Source organism: Micropterus salmoides, unplaced genomic scaffold (genome assembly GCF_014851395.1).
Source record: "Micropterus salmoides isolate LMB-PRFRI ecotype aquatic unplaced genomic scaffold, ASM1485139v1 Ms_hic_scaffold_18, whole genome shotgun sequence".
NCBI lineage: Eukaryota > Metazoa > Chordata > Actinopteri > Centrarchiformes > Centrarchidae > Micropterus > Micropterus salmoides.
In genome coordinates this window covers 2,338,648-2,363,693 of record NW_024040928.1, presented here as the reverse complement: position 1 = coordinate 2,363,693, position 25,046 = coordinate 2,338,648, and positions in this window count along the sequence as shown.

The window sequence follows — 25,046 nt, the reverse complement described above, 5'->3', positions numbered from 1 at the left end:
GATTCAGACCAAACCTATCCGGAACGTGCATGAGCCTGGTTCAACTTTTTGCCATGAGCACTGGCTCCATTCAAATAAATAAGAAGGCTGCTTTTAACACACAGGGCTACAGAATATTCACTCACCTTTTAGCTCTGTTTTGGTCTCCTCCAACTCCAGAGAAAAATATCTATGTTGATCACCTAGTCTTTAACCCTGTACTGACCACATGGTGCACAGTGGGTTTATAAAAACCTTTCTTGATAAAAACAGCTACTGGGCTCGAGGTTGATGGCAGAGTTTGCGAGGCCAGGGAACCAAACAATAAAAAAATAAGAGAAGATAAAACTTGTCTTTGGCTTCACCGGGCTCATTAAAATACATATTAAATACACATAAAACAGGACACATTCGATCAATACATTTGAAACACAGAACCAAATAAGAGCTTTAAGTAGACCAGTTATCAAGATACAGTTTTTTTAATTAATCACTTGAGTTTATCAGAGCAACTGAGTGAGGGATAAAAGATTTGTTAAAAAGGTTTTCTGTTGCCCTGGGTACCTTATAACGCCTTCCTAAGGGACGCTTGTCATATTCAGCAAACGAGGGATGTGAAGGATTCCCTACAATTCGCTGTAATATCTGCCTGCAGTGGAGCGCATATTTGAGGCTAAAGAACTCTGTAGAGCTTAAGGGAACTACAGTAGTACTACAGTAGTTAGTGATAATTCTAAGTGGGTTTGTCACTTTGAGCAAAGACTGTCATTTGATCCATTCTAAATAGGAAAAATATTGGTTAGTGCACCTTTAAATTTCAAGCACATACTTTGTTTTGTCATTCTCTGGGCTTAGATGAGAAGAAAGAAAAGTGATGGTTTACTGATATTTATGAAAGTTGCATTTTAATCCAGTTTGTAGACTTGTAATGATGTGGGAATGAAACATATATCCTATACAACGTTTGGGACTAGATGCAACACTGAAGGGTTGATTGCAAATGTTGTTTTTTTTCATTCTTTTGCAATAAGAGCATAAAACTAATACGAACAAGCTGCACAATCTCATTGACACAGCAACTCAGAACAAAATGGGAACGTGGAGGCTGTGAACAGAACAGTGGGTGTATGTGGAAGCTGACTGGGCATCAGCTATAGGAAATATTTGGTCCTCATTTGTCACACCTTTGACACCTTGGCTTGAGAGAGAGTAAATTGTGTGCTGTCAGCGGATGGCAGGTATGAAACAAACAGGAAGCAGCCTGATGACAGAGCCAACAGCCACATCATTCCTTATCCCCGCTCTTCCCGTGGCCCACAGGTGAAGATGCAGTGGCCTCTTTCTTAAAATGGCACGCAATAAGCAGCCATTGAGGCAGCCGGCCTGTTTGCTGTAGCCGCTCGCCAGACAGAAGCTGTTTAAATTATTCTGTTCTTTCATTGGCTCTTCTGCAGCTTCGGCACACCAGACATAAATACTGTATCGATGGAGAATTCAAGATAATGCTGTCTCCAAAACAGTTCAGCAGCAAAGAATGCGTGCCTTTATATGATACAAATCCACACCATATGTGTTTACGTTTAAGTGAAAGGTTGGTCTGCTTTACTTCAGATCGCAGTAATCAGCCAGGAAGCTGCAGCTCAGCACAGCGAAGAAAATCCATCCCAAAGCCTCCTCCACTTCCAGCAAATCAGCAGAAAGCTGCCTCACTGGCCTCATTCTGGACAAAATGCTCAGAGGTCAGGGGTCAAGCCAACCTGTTTGTGGCTGACTATCTGCTGTCTGGCCACAATTTAACCCCAAACACACAAAAGTTGCTCCTTGTTACACTTGGTGCAGTTACATGAACATGGTGCTCCACAGCAGGGATGGAAGGCTTTTGTTGATCACACACAAAACCACGCAACAAATATACAAAAAAAAATGCTAATAAGCAAAAAATGATGGCTGTAGACAGTTATCACTGCATCACTGATGCTGGAATAAATAAGTATTATGTGCAGGTATTATGTACATGCGGTAGGTGGACTTGGTAAACAGTATATACAATATACAATATGAACAGTATGAACAGCTCTGAAATAGAGAATGGTTTCCTGCCCGTTTCCTGACTCTGGAAATGTATAAGTCCTGAATGGAGGGCAGGTTGGCACCAATGATCTTTTCTGCAGTCCTGACTGTCCGTTGTAGTCTGTCCCTGTCCTTTTTAGTGGCAGATCCAAACACAGACAGTGATGGATGTGCAGAGGACAGACTGGATGATGGCTGTGTAAAAGTGGATCAGCTGCTCTTTAGGCAGGTTGAGCTTCCTGTGCTGGCACAGGAAGTACATCCTCTGCTGGGCCTTCTTGATAATGTGATGTATAACTGCCCATTTTTTGAGATATTACCCAAAAAGAACAATACAATTTGGTTTTATTTACAGTGTAAAACAACCGTTTTCAGTTGGTACACTTCCAATTAATAATTCTAATTAATTAATCCCAGTTGTTAGGGTAACACATTTCAGTCAGTGCCTGTCTACAGGGAAGCATACTATTCAATAAATGACTTCTCGCTCATCAGAAAATCCAGAATCTATGAAAATGTAATTTTTTTTTTTCAAAAAGTTTACTTCCTGGACACAAGATATCTCCTACTTAAATGAGTAAGTCCATTCTCAGTGCACACTCACCAGCCACTTTATTAGGTACACCTGTTCAATTGCATTCTAACACAAGTAGCTAATCAGCCAATCACATGGCAGTAACTCAATGCATTTAGGCATGTAGACGTGGTCAAGACAACTTGCTGAAGTTCAAAGCGAGCATCAGAATGAGGAAGAAAGGGGATATAAGTGACTTTGAACGTGGCATGGTTGTTGGTGCCAGACAGGGCTGATGATCTACTGGGATTTTCACACAAAACCATCTCTAGGGTTTACAGAGAAAAAGTCAGATAAAGACAAAATATCCAGTGAGCAGCAGTTATGTGGACGAAAATACCTTGTTGATGTCAGAGGTCAGAGGAGAATGGGCAGACTGGTTGTAGATGACAGGAAGGCAACAGTAACTCAAATAACCACTCGTTACAACCAAGGTATACAGAATACCATCTCTGAACGCACAACACGTCCAACCTTGAAGCAGATGGGCTACAGCAGCAGAAGACCACACCGGGGGCCACTCCTGTCAGCTGAGAACAGGAAACTGAGGCTACGTTACACACAGGCTCACCAACACTGGACAATAGAACATTGGAAAAACACATTGCCTGGTCTGATGAGTCTCGATTTCTGTTGAGACATTCAGATGGTAGAGTCAGAATTTGGCGTGAACAGAATGAGAACATGGATCCATCATGCCTTGTTACCACTGTGCAGGCTGGTGGTGGTGGTGTAATGGTGTGGGGGATGTTTTCTTGGCACACTTTGGGCCCCTTAGTACCAACTGATCATTGTTTAAATGCAACAGCCTAACTGAGTCTTGTTTCTGACCATGTCCATCCCTTTATGACCACAGTGTACCATCTTCTGATGGCTACTTCCAGCAGGATAATGCACCATGTCACAATGCTCAAATCATCTCAAACTGCTTTCTTGAACATGACAATGAGTTCACTGTACTCCAACGGCCTCCACAGTCACCAGATCTCAATCCAATAGAGCCCCTTTGGGATGTAGAGGAACGGGAGATTTGCATCATGGATGTGCAGCTGGCATATCTGCAGCAACTGCGTGATGCTATCATGTAAATATGGACCAAAATCTCTTTCCAACACCTTGCTGAAAGGATGCCACGAGGATAGGCAGTTCTGCAAAAGGGGGTCCAACCCTGTACTAGCAAGGTGTACATAAGACAGTTGCCTCTCAGTGTACGTGGACTGGATGTTTCAAGTGTCCACGTCACACTTGTGTAAGTTGCATATCTGACCAATGATTGGCTTCCAAAGTAATTCTGCTGGTACATCCAGATGTAATACTGAGATTTAAGGTGATCACAAAGAAACTTTCCTCCTTAAGCAGATGAATGTGAAAACAAATATATTTTTCTGCACAGAGAAGATCAAACATCACAGTGAAGTAACAAGAGTAATCCACCCTCTTCCTTTAAAATGGTGACAACAAAACTAAGATGGTGGCGTACTGTATCACTGTAAGAAGAGTCAGATACCGGCTACAGTCAGATTGTTCACCCTATGTCCTAACCACTTTTCCTTTACTTTGATGGAAAATGTCATGAGGTAAATGCAAGAAGTGAAGGACAATTCATAAGGACAAACACAAACGTGATGCTAAAAGAATCCGACAGCACTTTCAATAGGCTGCGTAAATATGTGACAGTGGACGGTGGGTGAAAAATATTACTTTATTAACAAGGTTGGAAAAAGGCATACAGGCTACCAGCAGTCACAAAATAAACAAAGTAGTTGCCACATTGAGAATAGTTTCTCACACTCACACTTGATCCTGTCCACCCATATTTATAAACATGAATCCCAATTATTGTATGTAAATGTTAAAAAATCATCTGACTAAATACATTCTAAATCCCTTTTTCTGGTGTTATGATTACTATGCTGAGTATGATCTGTTATTAGCCTATGAAATGGTGACTTGATTGTGCTTAGAAGTTGTTGAGGTAGATACGGGCTGTGGATGTGAAAAGATAATTAGGCTTCTACCAGATAAGGCACACAATGATTGGCTAATAACCCAAATACCCAGCTGAGTGGTATATACTGTCAATAAGTGACCTAGAAAAGGGTTGCTGGGCAGTATTAGCAGTGTGACCTTTCACCTGTCACCTTTTAGCAAAACTGACAAGCTATCCAAAGGAGGAGGGTATGACTACAGAGGCACATGGCATTGTGCTCACAAATGGATGCTGATATGGGTTTTGAACATAGATCACAGGGCATGCTCAAATTGAAAAAAGGATCTTCTTCAAGAACATGATTTTATTTTTTTTTGAAAAGATTGCTTTTCTGTTAAATTTTTGTCTTGGTCAACAATAAAACAAGAACATGACTTTTCTTTCACACAGTGTTAGTCATATTTATTACAGTTGATCTTTCTGTGAGAGATGCAGTCCCTGTGCTGCCATAAAACACAAAATCAGTGGTAAGGAAGGTTCAACTGGTCAAACTATTCTAAATAGTGTAGTGTCAGAATGTACATGGAAGTATTTAGTAAATAGGAGAAAATTGTGCCTGTCCTGCACTTATAGCCTACAGGTATTGAATGACTGCTAGACTTTCATCTGCTTAGTCATTCTATTTACAGTGCATCCGGAAACACTTTTTCCACATTTTGTTATGTCACAGTCTTATTCCAAAATGGATGAAATTCATTATATTCCTCAAATTCTACAAACAATACCCCACAATGACAATGTGAAAGAAGTTTGTTTGAAAGCTTTGCAAATTTATTAAAAATTAAAAATTATAAAAGCACATGTACATAAGTATTCACAGCCTATGCTCAATACTTTGTTGAAGCACCTTTGGCACCAAATACAGCCTGAAGCCTTTTTGAGTATGATGCTATAAGCCTGGCACACCTAATTTTGGGCAGTTTCTCCCATTTGTCGTTGCAGAACCTCTCAAGCTCCATCAGGTTGGATAGGGAGTGTCGGTGCACAGCCATTTTCAGATCTCTCCCAAGATTTTTTATCAGGTTCAATTCTGGGCCCTAGCTAGGCCACTCCAGGATTCAGCTTTTGCATTCTACAGTCAGCATTCATTGTGTGCATCTTTGCATTGCTTTGACCTGTAAGTCCCACCTTCTCGTACACTGTTGGACTCATCGGGAGAGAGTGGCATTAACGTAACATTTTGTAACTACTCTTATAAACAAGCTGCAGAAAAACACCTGTTTAAAGGTCGGGATTTACTTGCTTTATTTTTTTATTTCAGCCGGTGGCGTTAAGAGACGTTAGGCCTAGGCTATATGCTTTGTAAAAAACACACTCCTTGCTGCTGTTATGAATATGATATTAGTTAAAAAGTCACATGAGGTTGCTTTGTTTGGGGGTGAAGGGGGTGGTAGTGAAAGCAGTGTTTCCCATAATTAGCCTGTAATTTGGATAATTATCAACGCTGACCGCCACACGTTGATTTTCTTTTTTTTTTACTAGGCGTATTTAAAATCATATGTGATTGAGAAGCAAACAATATTCGTGCAGCACCTCCTCGCTCGCTTCCTCTTTCTCTCTCTCCTGAACACCGCTGCACAAACATGTCCAAAGCTAGAATATTTCTTTTTTAAGGAGTAATAAGTAACTAGTAATATATTACAATTTCTGAGTAACTTGCCCAACACTGGTCATTACCCTCAGTACCATATCAACAATCAAGAGAAAGAGCAGCAGCTTGCTGTCAAAAGTGGCACATGTTGCCTGAACGCCATAAAAATATACATTTTCCTCTTTGGCGTACCAGGACCCTTTTCTTGTGTACCGGCACTTCTTACAAGCTACTGGTTCTCGTCTCTGCCCTCTCCACCACCAGAGACAGAGTGGGGAAAAGATCTTTTTTTATCCAAGCATGTGCATAAAGTTGCTCACAAATATAGTGTAATAATAATATTTTTCAATTTTACAATCACAACCTGCATGAATAGTTATTATTTACAAGTTAGCACTTAGCATTAATAAATTAGAGACTAACACAAGTATTTTTCCTGTGCAAGGATGTAATGAATGAGAACAATGTCTAATAATGAAACTGCTGTAACTGGAATTAATAAACTGATAAGCTATATAGGATACTATTATCTGAAATTATAAACAATCCACTAATATTTGCCCTAATCAAACATTAACAAGACAGAAAATGGTTTTATTTGTGAATCAGTTGAATTGTAGTTCAGTTCATTTGAATCTGTAGGCAGACATTAACCAAATAAAGTGTAACCAAAAGAGACAGGAGCTAAAGCAAAGTGTTCAGACAGCGGGTGAATAGTGGTAATGAAGCAATTGACAGTCTGAGAAAAATTATGTGTTTTTATAACATTAAAGTATGCAACATTTTCTAGTAAAAACCCCAAATATTTGCATAATATGAGACCTTTAAGGCAAGGGTGTCAGCTCTGTGACTCAGCTCTTCTGTGACTAAAGTAAAAGTAAAATTACTGATATTGCTGAAGCAATGCAACAATTCCCCAAAAAAACTAATGCAAACTGAGCATAAAGCCTACACTCTGCAACGTTATAGGATTTGGTGTGTTGTGAGCTCTCTTCTTCTAGAGAGAGAGTTTTTGGGCTTATCCACACTGTACAGTGCCAGAAACACTAATGAATGCAAAGAAACGGACACAAAGTTATGAACATTTGTCATAAATCGGCAGAAATATGGGAAGTCCGAAGAATTGTGACTCCAGGAGGAAACCAGGAAAATCGGGATGGTTGGCATGTTTAGTTTCGTTTTGAGAGATCCTTTAGTGTTTTGTTTGGGGAATAGGATTTACTTGAGCAGAAAAAACTGAGCTGAACATTACCAGAGATCTTTTATTGACTTTTTTGGGAAGCGAGTTTACCCAGGACAGGTGAGAAGCTGAAGTTATATTTTATAGTTTTTGCTGTTTATGGTTGAATACATATAAATAAATATATATATATATAAATCCCCCTCTCACCCCTTGCAGGGTGGTATGTGTCATCCTCAAGCTCAGGTCCTCTACCAGAGGCCTGGGAGTCTGAGGGTTCTGCGCAGTATCTTAGACAGAGACCTCTGATGTTTTACCTGGAATCTGCTGTAGCCACTCTCCCAGTTTGGGGTTCACAGCCCCCAGTGCTCCGATTACCACTGGCACCACTGTTGCTCTTACTTTCCACATCTTTTCTAGCTCCTCTTTCAGCCCTTGGTATTTCTCAAGCTTCTCGTGCTCCTTCTTCTCGATGCTGTTATCGCTTGGGATTTCCACATCTATCACTACTGCCTTCTTCTGCTGTTTGTCGATCAACACGATATCTGGTTGGTTAGCCATCACCAGTTTGTCAGTCTGGATCTTGAAGTCCCACAGGATCTTAGCTCGGTCATTCTCTGCTACCTTATGAGGTGTGCTGTGCTGTCTCAGGGGCATCCTTAGTCTCCACAGTCTGCACCTGGGGCCCTGCCTGGTGTGGTAGACCCCGGCCTCTATTGATCGTGTACTGAGTGCCTGTTCTTGTGCCGCCATGATTAGTGCTTCCGCGCTGTCCTTCAGTCCAGCCTTTTCCAGCCACTGGTAGGATTTCTTGATATCAGCCACTTCTTCTATTTGTCTGTGGTACATGCCGTGCAGCGACTTGTCTCTCCATGAAGGTTCTTCATCTTCCTTGTCCTCACCTTTGGGTTTCTGCTGCCTGAGGTATTCACTAAGCCCTTCATCTTTGGGGGCCATCTTGCTGATTTACTCCTGGACCTTTGTCGTATATATCTATATATATTATTTTTATTTTTTATTTCATGTGACAACACTGAAGAAATGACACTTTGCTCCAATGTAAAGTAGTGAGTGTACAGCTTGTATAACAGTGTAAATTTGCTGTCCCCTCAAACTAATACATCACACAGCCATTCATGTGTAAACCACTGGCAACAAAAGTGAGGACACTCCTAAGTGAAAATGTCCAAATTGGGCCCAATCAGCCATTTTCTCTCCTCAGTGTCATGTGACCGCAGGACTGGAAGCATGTCCTGTGGTTTGATGAGACTAAGATAAACTTATTTGGTTCAAATGGTGTCAAGCGCGTGTGGCAGCAACCAGGTGAGGAGTACAAAGACAAGTGTGTCTTGTCTACAGTCAAGCATGGTGGTGGGAGGGTCCTGGTCTGGGGCTGCATGAGTGCTGCCGCCAATGGGGAGCTACAGTTCATTGAGGAAACCATGACTGCCAGCATGTACTGTGACATATTAAAGCAGAGCATGATCCAACACAACTCAAAGACGACTACTGCCTTGCTTAAGAAGCTTAGGGTGCAGGTGATGGACTGGCCTAGCATGTCTCCAGACCTAAACACTTTTGCGCATCTGTGGGGCATCCTCAAACGGAAAGCTGAGGCGTGCAAGGTCTCTAACATCCACCAGCTGAAGTGTTATTTGTGTGCATACAGTTTGATGGTCCGTTTTATCTGAGTTTAACATTAGAAAATTACAGGTCATCCAGGTTTTAACATCCTGAAGGCACATTTGAAGTTTAGCTAACAACAGCATGCTTTTTCACGCTACACAATAGTCCAGTGGTGGATTCCTGTTTCACACATGGACAGATGGGATATTTCCACTTGTTGCACTTCAGAAAGCTCAGAAGAGAGCATTTCTGACATAAGTTAGTCAACCCCTGCTTTTATTGCCAAGTATTTGCCTAAACAGAAAGGATTTCCTCTCCCTTCCTGATTTTATTAGCTATATTTCTGCTGCGGTTGTTGTAATTTGTCACAGTGCAGAAAAGTCATAGAAATATACCACTAGTTAAATCCCTGAACTTTTCTGTGATGCAAAAGCAATAAAAAACAAGCTGTAGCTCTCTTTATTAATAGCACTAGTGGTGAGTTTTAATTGATCACTGCAGGTGAAAAGCTCCTTTGTCCTATATTTCACACTAGCAGTTTACTAGTTTAGGAGTAGTCTGATCATTTTAGTGATGAAAGTGGATCTCATGTGGCAAATGGAAATAATATGTCTTTAAACTTAGGTGGTATTTTATCATCTAGTGAAGTGCAATTTCCAACAGCTAGTCTCCCTCCTCTGTTGGGAGCGGGTTCTGCTCCATTAATTATTAAGCTAAATTGTATGCAGCTATGAGTCAAGCCACTATTTCTGCCTGGCTGAAGCCCACCTGCTCTGTAATTATAAAGATCTGCCATTTAGTACAGTACTCCATCTTGATCTTTGATTTCCCTGTCAGAAACAATTAAAGCAGCCCCTGGTCTTTGCCACAGGCTCTGCATGGGGCCGCGTCTGAATTGAATCAACCAGATTTCATTGGCATATTAAAAAGAAAGGAAACACGATGCACAGAACAATTTATCAGACTGATGGAATTTGGAAGGCTTGGACCACCATATGCAGTGCTTTAGTTCTTAATCATCACTGTGAATGTTTTGCTCCTCATAAATATTATACATCTACAAGTATTTCATCGCACAAAGTTAAACCACTTTGTTTCAGTATTTGGCTGGCTGGAAGTTACAGTGAGAACCAGACCGAGAAACCACGTACAATTGCTTCCCATTAATAAACTCTGATCATAACTTGATTTACTTTTACAGTGAAGTCCTAAACACAAAAGTTCTGGATCCTGTACTGAAAGTTATTACTTCTACCAGTAACCCTAATTAATTTGATATGAAAGGCGAGAGTTGTTGGTATCATATGTAAGTGTGTGTAAATATAAAGCAACATGTAATATCACTCTATGTGGTACATAATTGACAATATTGATCAGGCCTTGGTATACAGTAGACCTACATATACAATATATATAATACTCAAGTACTTTGGGGATAAAACAACACTGACTCAGCCTTGGCAGTACATAAATCTCCTAACAGAGCAGAGTTTTCCTAAATCATCTGGCATGCTATAAAGAGTGGGATAAAAGTAACATGTTTCTGAGAATACAAATACTTATAGGCACACAAGATTATGTTAGCTTGTATTCGGCAGAAGCCTCAATCTCCCAAACATCTTCCAGGTACCTGTCGTATTTACATAGTGAGAGCACATATTCACCGAAAAATCACAGTAGTGGTAACATCTTATACCATGACAACTGAGAATTCTCAATTCTGAATTGCTAGCAGGAGTAACTCACTACAATCTACACAACCACTTTTTTATATTTTTAATTATGTATCTATGTTCTAATTTATTTTGATCATATTTGTTGTGGATGAAGCACCTTGAATTTGTTACAGCTGTGATTCACGCATCTGACTGGCTTATTCCCCATGCCAATATGTGTATCATAGTATCTATAACCATCTGCATAACCAAACTGACAGACCAGGGGAAGAAATTCAGTTGAAATAATTAACAGCATTGTAAAAAAAAATTTCTGTATTGAGAAATAATCATAAATCATTCAAAGAAAAAGAGGTTTTTCCTTTGGGCAGCTGCAATAGATGCACTCTGAGCCGTTCAGCCGGGGAGAAACGAGACTGACACACAGGACTGAGGAGACTGGGCCTAGGCTCATGAGAGATGGTGGGGAGAAGCGAGAAGTGGCCCCAGGAGACTGACGGCTAACTGTCTCCCAGTGTCGCTCACACAGGAGATTATCTAGTCCAGGGGTTCCCAGACTTTGCAGCTCAATATCCAAAAGAGAAATTTACTATCTCCTGGGACCCAAACTTAAATACAATATGAATTGCCATACCATCGACATTTATAAACTACTACTATGAACTTTTATAATGAAATAAATACATGTATATGACATGTATTTATTTCATTATAAAAGTTCATCACAGCAATAATCATAAGATATGTATAAGATACGCTGAGTCTAAAGTTTCTCACCACCTCAAAACGAACTTGCACTGAAAAATGAGGACATAGAAGCAGTAAGGCTTGTGACTAACTCTGTCAGTGGAACGGTAGCTAGCAAGGCTGTGCAGTAAACCTCACTCCCCGACGCCTTAGGAGAGATGCTAGCGGCAGACACTAGCGCACATGTGTTTTAGCCTCCTCTTTAGCGTGTCTGCCTTCCATACCCGAGGTCACAAGTTCGAGTCAGGATTGTGCAGTACACCCTTGGGTCGAGTTGGGAATGAGGGAATGTATATAAAGTAATAATCAAACTTGCTGAGTGTAATGTGATCCTGCCAGAACAGGATCCGCGACATCCCAGATTGGGACCAGCACCTGTTTGATTGGATCCAGCCCCTCCTTTGTCACTACTAAAGATGGTGCATAGATATGTAGGTGCGGTGGTGTCCTCAGTACTGAAATGGAGTTCAGGAGATGGTTAGACAGTAAGACTGCAGTTTCTGCAGTGAGGAGTGTCTTTTCAGGTTGTTTTTCTATTCACCATAATTATTTTATCAACAGAAATACGGACGCAGCCAGTTGATGATTTCCGGTCTGGCACTTCCTGTCATTGGCTAGCTAACTCGCTAGGGATAGGCAGATTGATAATACGGGATTGATAATTTGATATTCACAAGCTACTAATTTGGTATTGATACCTTTAAAAAAAGACTCTTAATAAAATTATATAAATACAAACGTGGGTGGCTGCATCACTTCCTAATGTTTTCAGTACTTTTGTATACATTAGTGGTTGTGCCATTAAACAAAAAATCCATTTGAGTTAAATTAATCCATGTTCCTTACATGATTACGCTACATTGACTACAGCTTTTCACTAACTATTTGTGACATTTCACCGGAGACTCAGAAATGTGAGCACAGCTAAATTTACGGGATAACGAAAATGGTAAGCGAGCTATGCTGAATATTGTAAATGAGATTGTTATAACATTTTAGTATAACAATTAGACCGTAGAAAAACATTACTGTAGGTACCTGAGTATCAGTATGATATCAATAAATCTAAATTGAATGATCTAATCTAATCTAATCTAGCTGAGTGTCTGTAGGCCAGAGGTCACTAATAGGTGGACCGTCCTTTCCAGACTGCCGACCTACAGCCTATTTATTATTGAGACTCACTACCTCGTGACGGAGCGTTTCTATTTTAACCTGCGCAACTTTTCTAGCATTTACTGTACTGGTTTAGCGGACCAGGAAACTCACAGACCAATCGTCTCATGTGACGCTGCTCAGCCAATCAAATCTGTGCATTCCAATGCTTGCGAGTCGAGTCCGCGAGATTCACCAGAGACGTTTCAGAAACACATACGAATTGCGGAGACAAAAGGCAAAAGAGATTTCACATTGCTTTTAATCAAGAATGTACAGATTTTTACATGTACATTCCTCCCACGGGCAGTTCAAAACCAGAATATCTCATAGAACTCCGATGCTAGCTGGCAGGACAAACTAGAGCTCACGTTTCTCACTGAACAAGTGAAAGTAGGAGTGGTAGCTCTGTAAGAGGGAATGAAAGAGAGAAGAGGCATTACAGCTGTTCATTTGTTATGATGTGTTGAGTGTTTATTATAAAATAAAATAAAAAGACTACACTTCATCACTTCAAGCTACACTTTATTTAATTTTTTCTGAAATTAGGCACTTTATTTTAGTTTACTTAAATTTAGAATTTATTATTAGAGTAGTTATTATTTATGATCTCTCCAGTTTGATGTGAAGACATGATATTTGATTTGACAGTCCGCTGTTGACTAAAAACATATGTTGATACAACTATACGTTACGGTACTGAATGATAACGCAAGTTAGTCGTTTTGATGTTCCGGACCTTTGCTTCGGGAAATTTTCTCTAACTGGACCTCTTTGAATTCTAATTGAATACACCTGCTGTAGGCTATAAACAAATCGTTGTCTGTGAAGGTTCTCAGTCATCCAGATCATAGTTATCCAACAAAGGTTGAGGTGAAGATGATAGATGACAATCAGATCATTAATATGACCAATTCATGCAGAAATGAAGGTAATTCCAAAGGGTTCTGTCATGATCCTGATCTGTGCCTGTCTTAGGCTATGTTCAAACTGCAGGCCTTAATGCTCAATTCCGATTTTTTCCCAGATCCGATTTTATTTTGTTTGACAGTTTACATTATTGTTTAAATGTGGCCCATATCAGAATCCGGTGTGAACTGTTCATGGCCTAAAAGTGACCTATATGCGCAGAAGAATAAAACGACGTCATACAGAAGTAAACAAGGAGCCACAGACGTTAGCTTCGGTTAGCTCCTACTTGCTTACCCTCCCGATTTTTACGGAAGACTCCCGTATTTCATTACACTCTCCCAGTTTAATCCAGACGTCACATCTCTCCCGAATTATGACAAATGTTCGCAACATTCTGTCCTTTCCATGACATTCATTACTGTTTCTGAGGCTGTCCAACGCACTTGCTCTCTCTCTTACTCTATTCCGTCCGCTCGGACAAGTAGCATGCACGTAATTTAGAAGAGAGCTTGTGACCCGGTGGATTTCAGGTGTAAGAAAGGGAATCTGTGAGCAGATGATAGCAAGGTAGAGGAGGAAGAGAGCCACGTGTTTAATAATGTTTTTTGTGGAGCTTTTTCATTCATTGCGATTCCGTCTGGTTTGGGGAACAGCTGCTCTAGAGTGATGTCAGAGTCGAATCTGACCAGACTGAGGTCACATTTAAAACAAATCTGATCTGTATTGGATTTGGACCACATATGAAAGTGGCCCACATCTGAACTGGAAAAGATCAGATTCCATGTGACTTGGCCTGTTCACACTGTCATAAAAAGATCAGAACTGAGTCACTATAAGCAAAACAATCTGTTTTCGGTCACTTTGGCCTGCAGTCTGAATGTAGCCTTTGGTCTTGTTTTGTTCTGTTATTGTCTGGTGTTTGATTTATGCTTGGTTTCTGTCTGCCTGTTTTGATGTTTATTTGATTGTGGTCCATCTGTTCTTTGTTTTGTATTCCAGTTTGTTGTTTCTTTTCTTGTGTCTAGTTGCCAGTGTCATATGTTCAGTCTACTTGTTTCCAGGGGCCTGTACCACGTAGCAGGATTAGCGCTTATCCAGGTAACTTTGGGGTTAACCCTGGGCTTTCAGTACTACGATAGTGGTTCACTTCTTACCAAGGTAGATCGCCATGGTAACTTATGTTGAACGGCCAGATAAGAGATCAACTCTATAAAAACGCTGCCAACTGACCAATCAGCTCTCTTGGGAAATGACATCACCATCTCTAGAAGATCCCACAGATTGTTTTATAGGCTGCTTTATGTTTTTATGGCTTGAATGGATTTTTCATTTCGTTGCTTTATGAAGTTAATTTAGAACAATGTTTGGAACACTTCTGAGTGTTTTAAATAAATTAATCTAATTTTTGAAGTGATGAGAAGTTCTTAAAGTGAGGAGTGAACGATTATTCAGTGCCCACATCTTTTAATGTGGAAACACTGACACACCACCGAGCTGAAAGAATAAGGCTAATATTTTAGATCAAGATTGTTAGGGCTAGTGAAGCCAGATAATGAAAAGATATCCTGGGTATGTTGAACGGGAGTGGCCTTTTATTGTGGCCAGCCTAAGGCACACCTGTGGAATCCCCATGCTGTCTGATCAGCATCTTGAAATGCCACACCTGTGAGGTGGATGGATTATCTCGGCAAAGGAGAAGTGATTTGATTGTGAACAATATTTGAGAGAAATAGGCATTTTGTGTACAGAGAGAAAGTCTCAGATCTTTGAGTTCAGCTCATGATGAATGGGGGCAAAAACAAAACTGTTGCGTTCATAATTGTGTTCAGTGTATATACAGTACATATTTATGACACACAGTGAGTCTGACTGACATAAACTCTACAAACTACAATGCTTGGCAGCATGTGAGTAAAATAGAAGGACTTCATAGAACATAGAACAAAACCTCAAATCAAATGGCAACATTAATTATGACTATCTCGGAGATCGGCTGCTATCAGCTGATGTAACTCGGATTGTGAGCTGAGCTTGACTTCGTTGCCTGCCTGAACTAATGCTATGCTCGACGTTTTCTGTTTTTTTTCTGTTTCACTGCTTTGTTCTCGTTAATGCCACTCTCACTCTATGAAGTGTGTGTTTTAACAAACAGCGACCGATAAAACCTACTTGTTATGCGTTAAAATGGGAATAATACTTGTGGAATCAGCAACTCCAACCTCTTCCAGCTCTACTGGCATGCCATAAAGACCGGGAATAAAGTAACCTGTTTCTGCAAACAAATCAGGGGTTTTCCCCAAAAAATTTTCAGCCACCTCACTCGTGTGTCCAGCCTCTGGCCTCATCCCCTTACGGTTATTTTGCTAACCAAGCAGCTGGCTGGATACAGCAAGTTAACCAGTGAACATACTGAGGCGCCCTCGACTTTAAAATTTACTGCCACATCTATGCAGTCCGTACATCCCACTCCTGCGTAGGCCCCTCCCACTCTGCAACAGCAGGTACAGGCAGCACTCCATCACCATGCTCATGTCCCCCATGCTCACGCAACACCCCAGATTTGAACTGTTTATCACCTATCGACCCCCCACCTCATATCATACCTAGTCCCACGGCAGCACTTGTAGAAGCAGCAGCCCTTCAAACTTTGCTACACTACAGCTTTCATCCCGAAACACGTTACCTCTGATATGTAATGGTACAGTCATTGGAAGATGAAGACTGGGTTTTTGGATTAAAGAGCAGCAGACCACGATCCACCCGGCCCATACAACCCGACCAGGCACCACGGCGGGTGCAGTGATCGCTCAGAGGAGAGGAAAGAGAGCCAGCAGAGGAGCCATGCTGGTCCAGCTTGGATTTAATTCTGCTCCTAGAGATCCGGTCTGGACAAAATGGGACTCATGTTGACCAAATAAAAGAATTCAGAGACTGGTGTGCCCGTAATCGTTACAGAGACCTGCCCCATCAACATCCCAGTTCAAGCACTCAGCAGGTGGTCCATGTTCCGAGCTGTGAGCGCAAGACTCCGGCAAGATGAGAGGAAGTGGACTGTGTGTTTTACATCGATGATGCTTGGTGCTCAAACACAGTCAAGATGGACTCCCAAATCCCAAATGTCAGACTGTTTATGTGAAGATGAAACTTTCATATTATCATCTGGCTGCTGCTGTTTACTTTCACCCCAGATGCAAATTAAAAAAATGCACTGTGGAATATTTGGGGTGTATCCGTGTAGCCTATGTAAATAAATGTATATACTGTTTTATTTTATTGTTATGTTACCATATTTTAATATAGGCTTAATATGTTGTGTGTGTAGCATGAAGGAACTACAAAATTTGTTTCGTTATGCAGCCTTGTGCTGTATAATGATTAATAAACTACCTTGTATATACATGCTTCAGTTAATGTCATTGTGCCAAAGGGAGTTGACAAATAAGGAAAGGACAATCCTCTACCAGGGAGGCAGGATGGTCTGCAACAGCCACCTGGGCTGCATTTTCCTCTCTCCTGCTCCTTCTGCGGTGGCAATCCAACCACACTGACTAGCACAGCACCTCGGCACAGCAGTTAAGGTAAAAGTCCTTGCCACTGCTCTACAAAACTATCCAGATACAGTTTATTGTTTTTTTTTACTTTCTCATCAATGGCTTCACATAGTTTTGTACTTCCTGACCAGGGCCTGAATTTTGCACTCACCACCCTCCAAATGCAGGTAGATTGTTGGTGTCAGGCCACTTCAGCAGGGGGCCAAATTGACCACTGACTCCATAATAAAATGTTGTGTACCTCAAGTTCTGGAAGTACCTGGTTGGTTGTTGTTAAGTACGGTGGAGTGATTGTTATGTACTGAAAAACATGTGTCCTTTGTGCATTCAAGTGCATGTAACGTGGTGTGTAACATTGAATGATCACATTATTTACATTAAATGATGTCTAAACGAGCAGAATGTTAGTCCTTTATTTGGCACATACATTTTTCAAAAGAGGCAGATACAATTTCTGAGTGGCAGACAAAAAAATGCTTGCCTGCCACAGTTGCAGGTAGTGAAAAAAGTTATTTTCAGACACTGTTCCCAACACAGAACATCACACTGTTGACACCCTATTGGCTAAAGGAGTCAAAGAGGGATTTATGATTGGCCTATTTGACAGCATCAACCCAACAGGTGTTACCACTCAAATATGCTGTTCCCCTCATGGCTCACACATTTCAAGGATCAACAGCCATGTCCCAGTCCAGATTTCTCCATGAAATATGGATCCTAACTAACAACTATAGACTTCCATCTTTTTGACAGTTTTCCCACTGTCACTCCACCATCCTCACCTCCTCACTCTCAGCTTTCTCTGATCTTGACATGCCTCTTTCTAAAGAGAAAACCTTAAGGTGTAGCACCTCCGTCAAGTTCTTCTAGGCATCGCCCTGGACTCTACTACCTACAGTACATCAGTGCTGATTCATTGTCTCATTTCAGAAATTCAGCCAATTGGACCCAGAATCGGATTTTCATCCCATACCAGTCCCAACATTCAGCTAGCTCCACTGCTGAGAAACCTCTCTAACGCCGCCACGCCCCAAGCACTCTCTCAGCCTACCTGACTGGCTAGAATTATTTCAAGGCATATCACGCCACATACCAGCTGTCATTTCCCTCTCAGATCAGATGAGAGTTTCTTTCCCCGTCTATATTTTCTGCCTCAACTCTTATCTCAGCCCCGGCCGCCAACCAAATACATCAGCTCCAGGTTTGCTGCCAAGCCATCACCACAACAGCCTCTGTTTCTCACTGAAAGCGGAAGAATGGACACTCGATTCTGATTCAACAAGCATTTACACCAAGTCCTTTGCTTTGCAGGTTTATACCCAGAACACTATTCAAGCCATTCCTTCCACATTGGTGCAGCATCCACAGCAGGCAGACTGGGCATCACAGATCAAACCAAGCAGGTCCTTGGCGGCTGATCATCTCAGGCATATCACACCTACATCCGCAACAATCTTAACGATCACCGTCAAGCCCACATTCAACTCAGGTCAATATAATCTGGCTCTTTTGGGGCCCTGTAAACAGCATCCAATTGAATATTTACATGAAAGGTTTACTGATAATTAACTGATGTCAATATGATGCATTCAATGTCTTTTTTCTTTTTATGGTTGTTTAAATTATTTTGAAAATATTTGCTGTGTTATTTAGATGTAACCAATGAAAAAAAGCACAGTAACTAATTAGGTAAATCCAAGGTGCTACTGCTAGCTACCCCTGCATCCAGTCTCTGCTAATGTAGGCTAACCATGGCCTTACTCCAGCTTTGTGCTTCACACACACAGACATGAGATCTTCATCATCTTTTTACATACATACATACATACATCACTTTCTCTTATCTTATCTATCTTTATTATCTTATTTTATTTTTAATCCAAGTCTATAAATACTGTTGGCCACAGATATTTGTGTTTCCCTGATAAAACATTGCTGCACGTGCCACCAGGTCCTCCCCTACTTGTCCATCAAATCTACCTGCTGATAAAGCTCCTTGAGGAGTCTTTGTAGTTTTTCAGGGTGAGTATCAAAGCCGGCATTCATACATCAATATGTTGCATTTTATCAGTGTGTGCTTGCTAGTTTAGATTACATCATTATTGGAGGCCTTCAGTACAGACGCCTCTCCCTGCATTTCTACCATTACATCTTCACACCACGCCCATCAGATTCCTCCCGCCTGTGATCCCATAGCCAAGAGCCCTCACTTTGTTGTTCCTCAAGTCTTTTTTTTCTTTTTTCCAGAGCAGTTACTGGCTCATTTTGTTGGCCATTTTGATATGTTTATTTACTGTGTGGATGGCTTTGATCTGAGCTGGGGCAAGGAGAGTGCTGTCGCGAACGTGTGTGAATCTGTGTGTGTGTGAGGGGTAGGGGGGAAAGGTCCCCGTGGAGGAAAATGCTTGTGAGCGGGCTGCCATGTCCAGTAAAGCTGAAGAGAGACAGCTGAGGGGGACTGGGACTGATGCATAGCAGGTTGTGTGTCTCTCCAGGGCTTAAAAGTGTGCTACTGCAACAAATTTTGGTGAAATCTCCACACACACACACACCAACTGACCACATCTGAGGCAGCTGTGTGTGTGTGTGTGTGTTCTGGGCTGCAGCATTTACCAGAAAACAGTCAAAATGCTGCAGCTTGTGTGGTCCAAGTTGATATATTTGTTAGTCAGTACTGGACTTTATTAAGATCAGCTGTCATCATATACACACCAAAATGATGGAGCTTCCTCCCTGATCACTGCTACATACAATTTAATTGCAGCTTTTACAAAGTATTTTTTGCTGCTTGTACGCAGGATAAGCAGTTGACGATGGATGGACAAAGTATTTTTATTTGCTTTGCAAATTTTATCTATTCAGAGTTGAAAATTTGAATTGAAATCTTCATCTTTCAGCCTTTGACTTTAAGGTGGTGCCTCCCTCCGTGAATGCCTCTGTAATCACTTATTGTGTGTTTCAGTACAGCAGAACACAGAACACAATGCAGGTGTTACTGATAGATTTACTTATCTACAGTGTCTGTTTCTGAAATTGTGTGTAATAAATGGGTGCCATACTGACACAAAATTAATAATCACAAAAAGAGTTAGAGATCACAAGACTTGTTAGCTACACAAGTCTTTGAGCTAGAGTCCAAGTCAAGTCTCAAGTCACTGAGCTAGAGTCCAAATCAAGTCTCAAGTCTTTGAGCAAGAGTCCAAGTCAAGTCTCAAGTCTCTGAGCTAGAGTCCAAGTCAAGTCTGAAGTCTTTGAGCTAGAGTCCAAGTCAAGTCTCAAGTCACTGAGCTAGAGTCCAAGTCAAGTCTCAAGTCTTTGAGCTAGAGTCCAAGTCAAGTCTCAAGTCTTTGAGCTAGAGTCCAAGTCAAGTCTCCAATCTTTGAGCAAGAGTCCAAGTCAAGTCTCAAGTCTCTGAGCTAGAGTCCAAGTCAAGTCTCAAGTCTCTGAGCTAGAGTCCAAGTCAAGTCTCCAGTCTCTCGGTTATAATGAATGTTGTATCACCTGCTGCGTTCAATCCAGGTTGCTATAAAACTGCATAGCTATAAGGAATTCTGTAACTGTAACCTGTTTTTCATTTACAGAGCACAACCATGTCATGTGCAATGCAATTACTGACAGCTTATTAACTACTGCATGTCAACACACTCCCCAGACTCTTAAACGTGTAACATTAACTAAATAAAACTGTAAAGTCACATGGTCAACAATAAAGCTCTAACCTGTTTTTAACTTACAGAGCACAACCAAGTAGCCTAATGTACAATGCGTCTACATTTAATGACTTATTATAAGCTTATAAACTACTGTAAGTCAGCAAACCCTGTTGACTCTCAGACTCAGTGTAAAGTTATAACTAAATAAAACCGTAAGATTACATGATCAACAATAAACCTGTAACCTCTTTCCAGCCAACGGTAATAATTAACGTGATGGCAGCCAGCGGGACGTTAAGGATTACATTTGTCGACCACCACAACTTTGGCAAGTAAACAAACGCTCATTCCTCTTTTCATAACGAACGACAGTCAGAGTAAACCTCTCGTAGGTCGTAGCTAAAGCAAGAAGCAAGATAACGTTAGATGGCCAATGCTGAGCTAAACATGTTTACTAACCTCAGGTTACTAACCTATTTGCGCTCAGTGCGTCTTTGGGCCTTGTTGTATGAAGTTTTAAAGCCAAAGTTTATGATGAAGGGCTCAGCAGCTGCCGGTGTTTGTTGTCCTCTCTCACGTTCGGCCGCGCGCAGCAGATGCTACGTGTTACGTAGGCAGGTTATAGGTAACGGAGGGAGGGAATAACGGCACGCTCTTCAGACGTTTCCTAAAAATAAACATTGTTCACGAGTGCGAGTCGAGTCTGAGTCTTTTGAGGACGAGTCTCAAATCGAGTTTCAAGTCACTGTGTGTGCGACTTAAGTCGCACTCAAGTTCGAGTCTCTAACTCGAGTCCCCATCTCTGGTAGACATTCATACATCTACATTTATAATGTTGGAATAGTTAGACTCCAGGGAAGGCTGTCTGCCTGTTGTGTACCAAGAAATAGTTACAGTGCAAACACCCCCTAAAATACAAGTTTCTGGTTTTCAAACACTGTTTCTGTATGGGTGGACAGGATTGTGTGCTGTTCCATCTTCTTCCATCTAGATATTACTATATTTCAGTGGACAAGGTAAACCTTTAGAATCAGATAGGACATCTTATGTCTAGTGTTGTGGCAACTGTTGTCCTGGAGTGTATCTGTTCATTTTGAGACCAATTTATAGTAATGATGATAATTGCATGTGATGGTTGTATTTAACTTTTGCAAAATCTATTTTACATTCCTCTACTGACTGTAGGTCCAGACGTCGTGGACATATAAACCTGCATTGTTTATATGTTAAGAACAACTTTAAAAATGCTTTTGGAAATGTGTTATACTGTAGGACATTAATTCCACTGATTTGTTGAACTGTGTAAAATGTTAAATATAAATAAGATAATGTTAACTTGACATATCTGTTAGAATAATCTTTATCAAAGAATGATAAAGTCATTGGAGTCTTCTTCAATGAAAGTTTACTTGCAAGGAGTCAATACATGTACTGCAGTGAGTACAGAATTGACTGACGAGATTCTGTTTTTAAGCAGTAGCTTAGTTGGTTACACCCATAGTTATGTCATACACTTCTACCTCTAGGGGGCGCTATAATCAAGGTCAACGCGTTTGGGCATGGAACTCCCACTCACAAAAGCGGATATCAAAAACCTTATATCTACGCGTTCGGGGGATCGAGCTGAATCTCGTGGTATAGGCCACGCCCATTTCCGCCTAAACTTTTTTTTCGCTACATTGCAAAAACTGAAAAACCTATTTTAATTTATTCCTCCGAAGCCGCAAGTCCGATCGGCACGAAACTTGGCACAGATAATCTCTGGACCGAGCCGAAGAAAGTTTGTAGAGGGAATTTTGAAACTGCCGAATTACAGACCAATATATTTCATCAGTATAAAATACATAAGCACCACACATTTTTCTAACAAAATCATACAATACGATTTACTTTATCCCCCATGTTGAAATTGGTTTATTGCTTAGTTATGCTGCATACATTAAAAATAATAAATAAATAATTTACAGTGAGCATACAGACATCCAAAAAACATTTTACCCAGCTGCTAACATTGCACATGACGATATATTGCACATGTCGCTGTACTGCTTAAACTATCTTTTGCACTTTTTAGGTCTGTAACAGACTCTTATTGAGAATGCTGATTGTAAAGGGTACAAACTAATTTTTAAAATGATTGAGTACATTTGAGGTCTCTGTATCTTCTGGCTATTGTGTAATGCATTATTTGTGTAGCATTAAGGACGTGTACTAAGATCCCACAACTGCAGATTATCACTGTAATTCCATTAATCCAGCAGTTTCACTGGTGTTTTTGCCACCCTGGCAGTCTGTGTGCATGTTATCAGTCTCACTCATGGATTAATCTGCTTTATTTCAACAAATGAGCTTCTGCACAGTGTAGCATAACACACACCACCAAGACACTGTCTGCTCTCCCTGTTTACTAAACACATGTATACTGAGGAGGTATTTGAATGAATTTTTCATCCCCATCCGATGCTAATCTGTAAAGCTCTGTTGAACTGCTGAGACAAGCTCTGCCTTTATCCCTGCTCCCGGCATCATTCAAGCCTGGACTGAACAAACCATGATGTTGTGTTGGAGGGAGAAACATGACACACATCGACACACACTCTGTTAGTCACTGAGGTCAGCAATCAGCTATGTGACTTCGTAATTGCTATTGATTGAGGAGCTGTGTACCCACACGTATCCACACACACATACACAGAATGGGGGAGGATGCTATAGTACAGCAGTCACTTTTATCAGTCAGTTGACATTCCAGTCTTCAGTTCTTCATGTAATAGGAGGATCCTCAAAACAGAATGGATTTTAGTGGTGCTATGAAACAGGTTTCCCCAGGTCATGTTAGGGTCAATTTGCTGAGGTAAAGTAAGCCAAAAGTGACAGCCTGTGACAGCCTGTGACTTTGCAAAACAGTAGGTCAGACTCTGTCTCTCCTCTCTGCCTACTTGGTTGACTGACTGACGCAGCTGTCTTGATAAGGATGTGCTCTGTAGTCCATTTCATACGTAATCCAGGGTCTAGATTATCTTTATTTGTTTCATTACAGACAGACTGCCTCTTTGTAGAAAGAGTGTTATTTGGCTTTTAATGACACATAAAATAGGTAAGCATAGTGTTTTGTTTTGAACCAATGTCCAATAGAATCTTCATACATGTATAGAGGGGTGAACAATAAGCTTTTTGGAGACTTAGTGAATCTCTGTAGGTCTAGGAAGGATAATATCCCCAGACAGAAAGTATCCTTTAGATGGTGGTTTTGGTATTACACTGTATCCATATGCTGTTACCATTCTTCCTGGCTGGGCTCAATGAACAATGCTTTTTAAATCATCCTGAGTTTTCCTGAGACAGTCATCTGAGACAAGACAAAAGACACCTGGCTCACTTTGAGTAATACATTGAATAATTTTAAACAGCCAGGCTTGATACAAACTGAGATTATTAGCATACACATCTGCTTTGTAAATGACATGTCCTGTGCTCACTTCTGAGAAAAATCATTACCAAATAGAGACACATTCAGAAAAAAACATAGCAAGTCAAACTGGACAAGTTATCTTTGTACACCTGTATTCAAACAGAAGCATAGTGATGCGTCACAAGTAAAAAAAATAAAACATCTAAATCAGCTTCAATAGACCATCAAGTATGTATTGAACAGATATGTTGAGGTATAGCGACAGCTAGAAAATGCTATACAAGGGTCCCTTTACATAAATGCAGCTATTCAACTGACTCAACGAACCAAAATAATTTTTTATATTTTCTTTTTCCTCAGCATTAGTACCAAATTTCATAGCTTATTCCAGTAAAAACACAGAGCCTAAGAGTCCCATCTGCAGCACGCATATGTAGATTTAGATGTAGTCTTCTAAAAGTGTGGACACATTTTGTGTGTTGGCTTGGCTCAACTTGGCTTGAGGAACAAGCTAACAAACAAACACCAGAGAAAAGTTACACAAGTCACTCCGAACATTTTATATTGTCTCCAAACGGAGTACATTGTCAAGTCAAAGTCAAACACACAAAAAATATTTTTTTATGATATTATTTATTTAATCATACAAAAAGGACAATAAAAAGATTTAAGACCTTTGTAAATGACATTTAATACTTTGTAATCGAATTTTAATACTTTTAAGGCCTTATTGGAATGTAAAATTTAAGACTTTTTAAAATACTTTTAAGATCCCACAGGTACCCTGTTAACAAACTGGTGTCCCAGATATATCTAAATATATTCCAATATATGTGCTACATTCATGCAATGTTGGCAAAATTAAAAGAAAACTTGGGACTAGCAGTTTGTTCAAACGTGAAACAAGATATAACTTTAAATCAGTGAAGT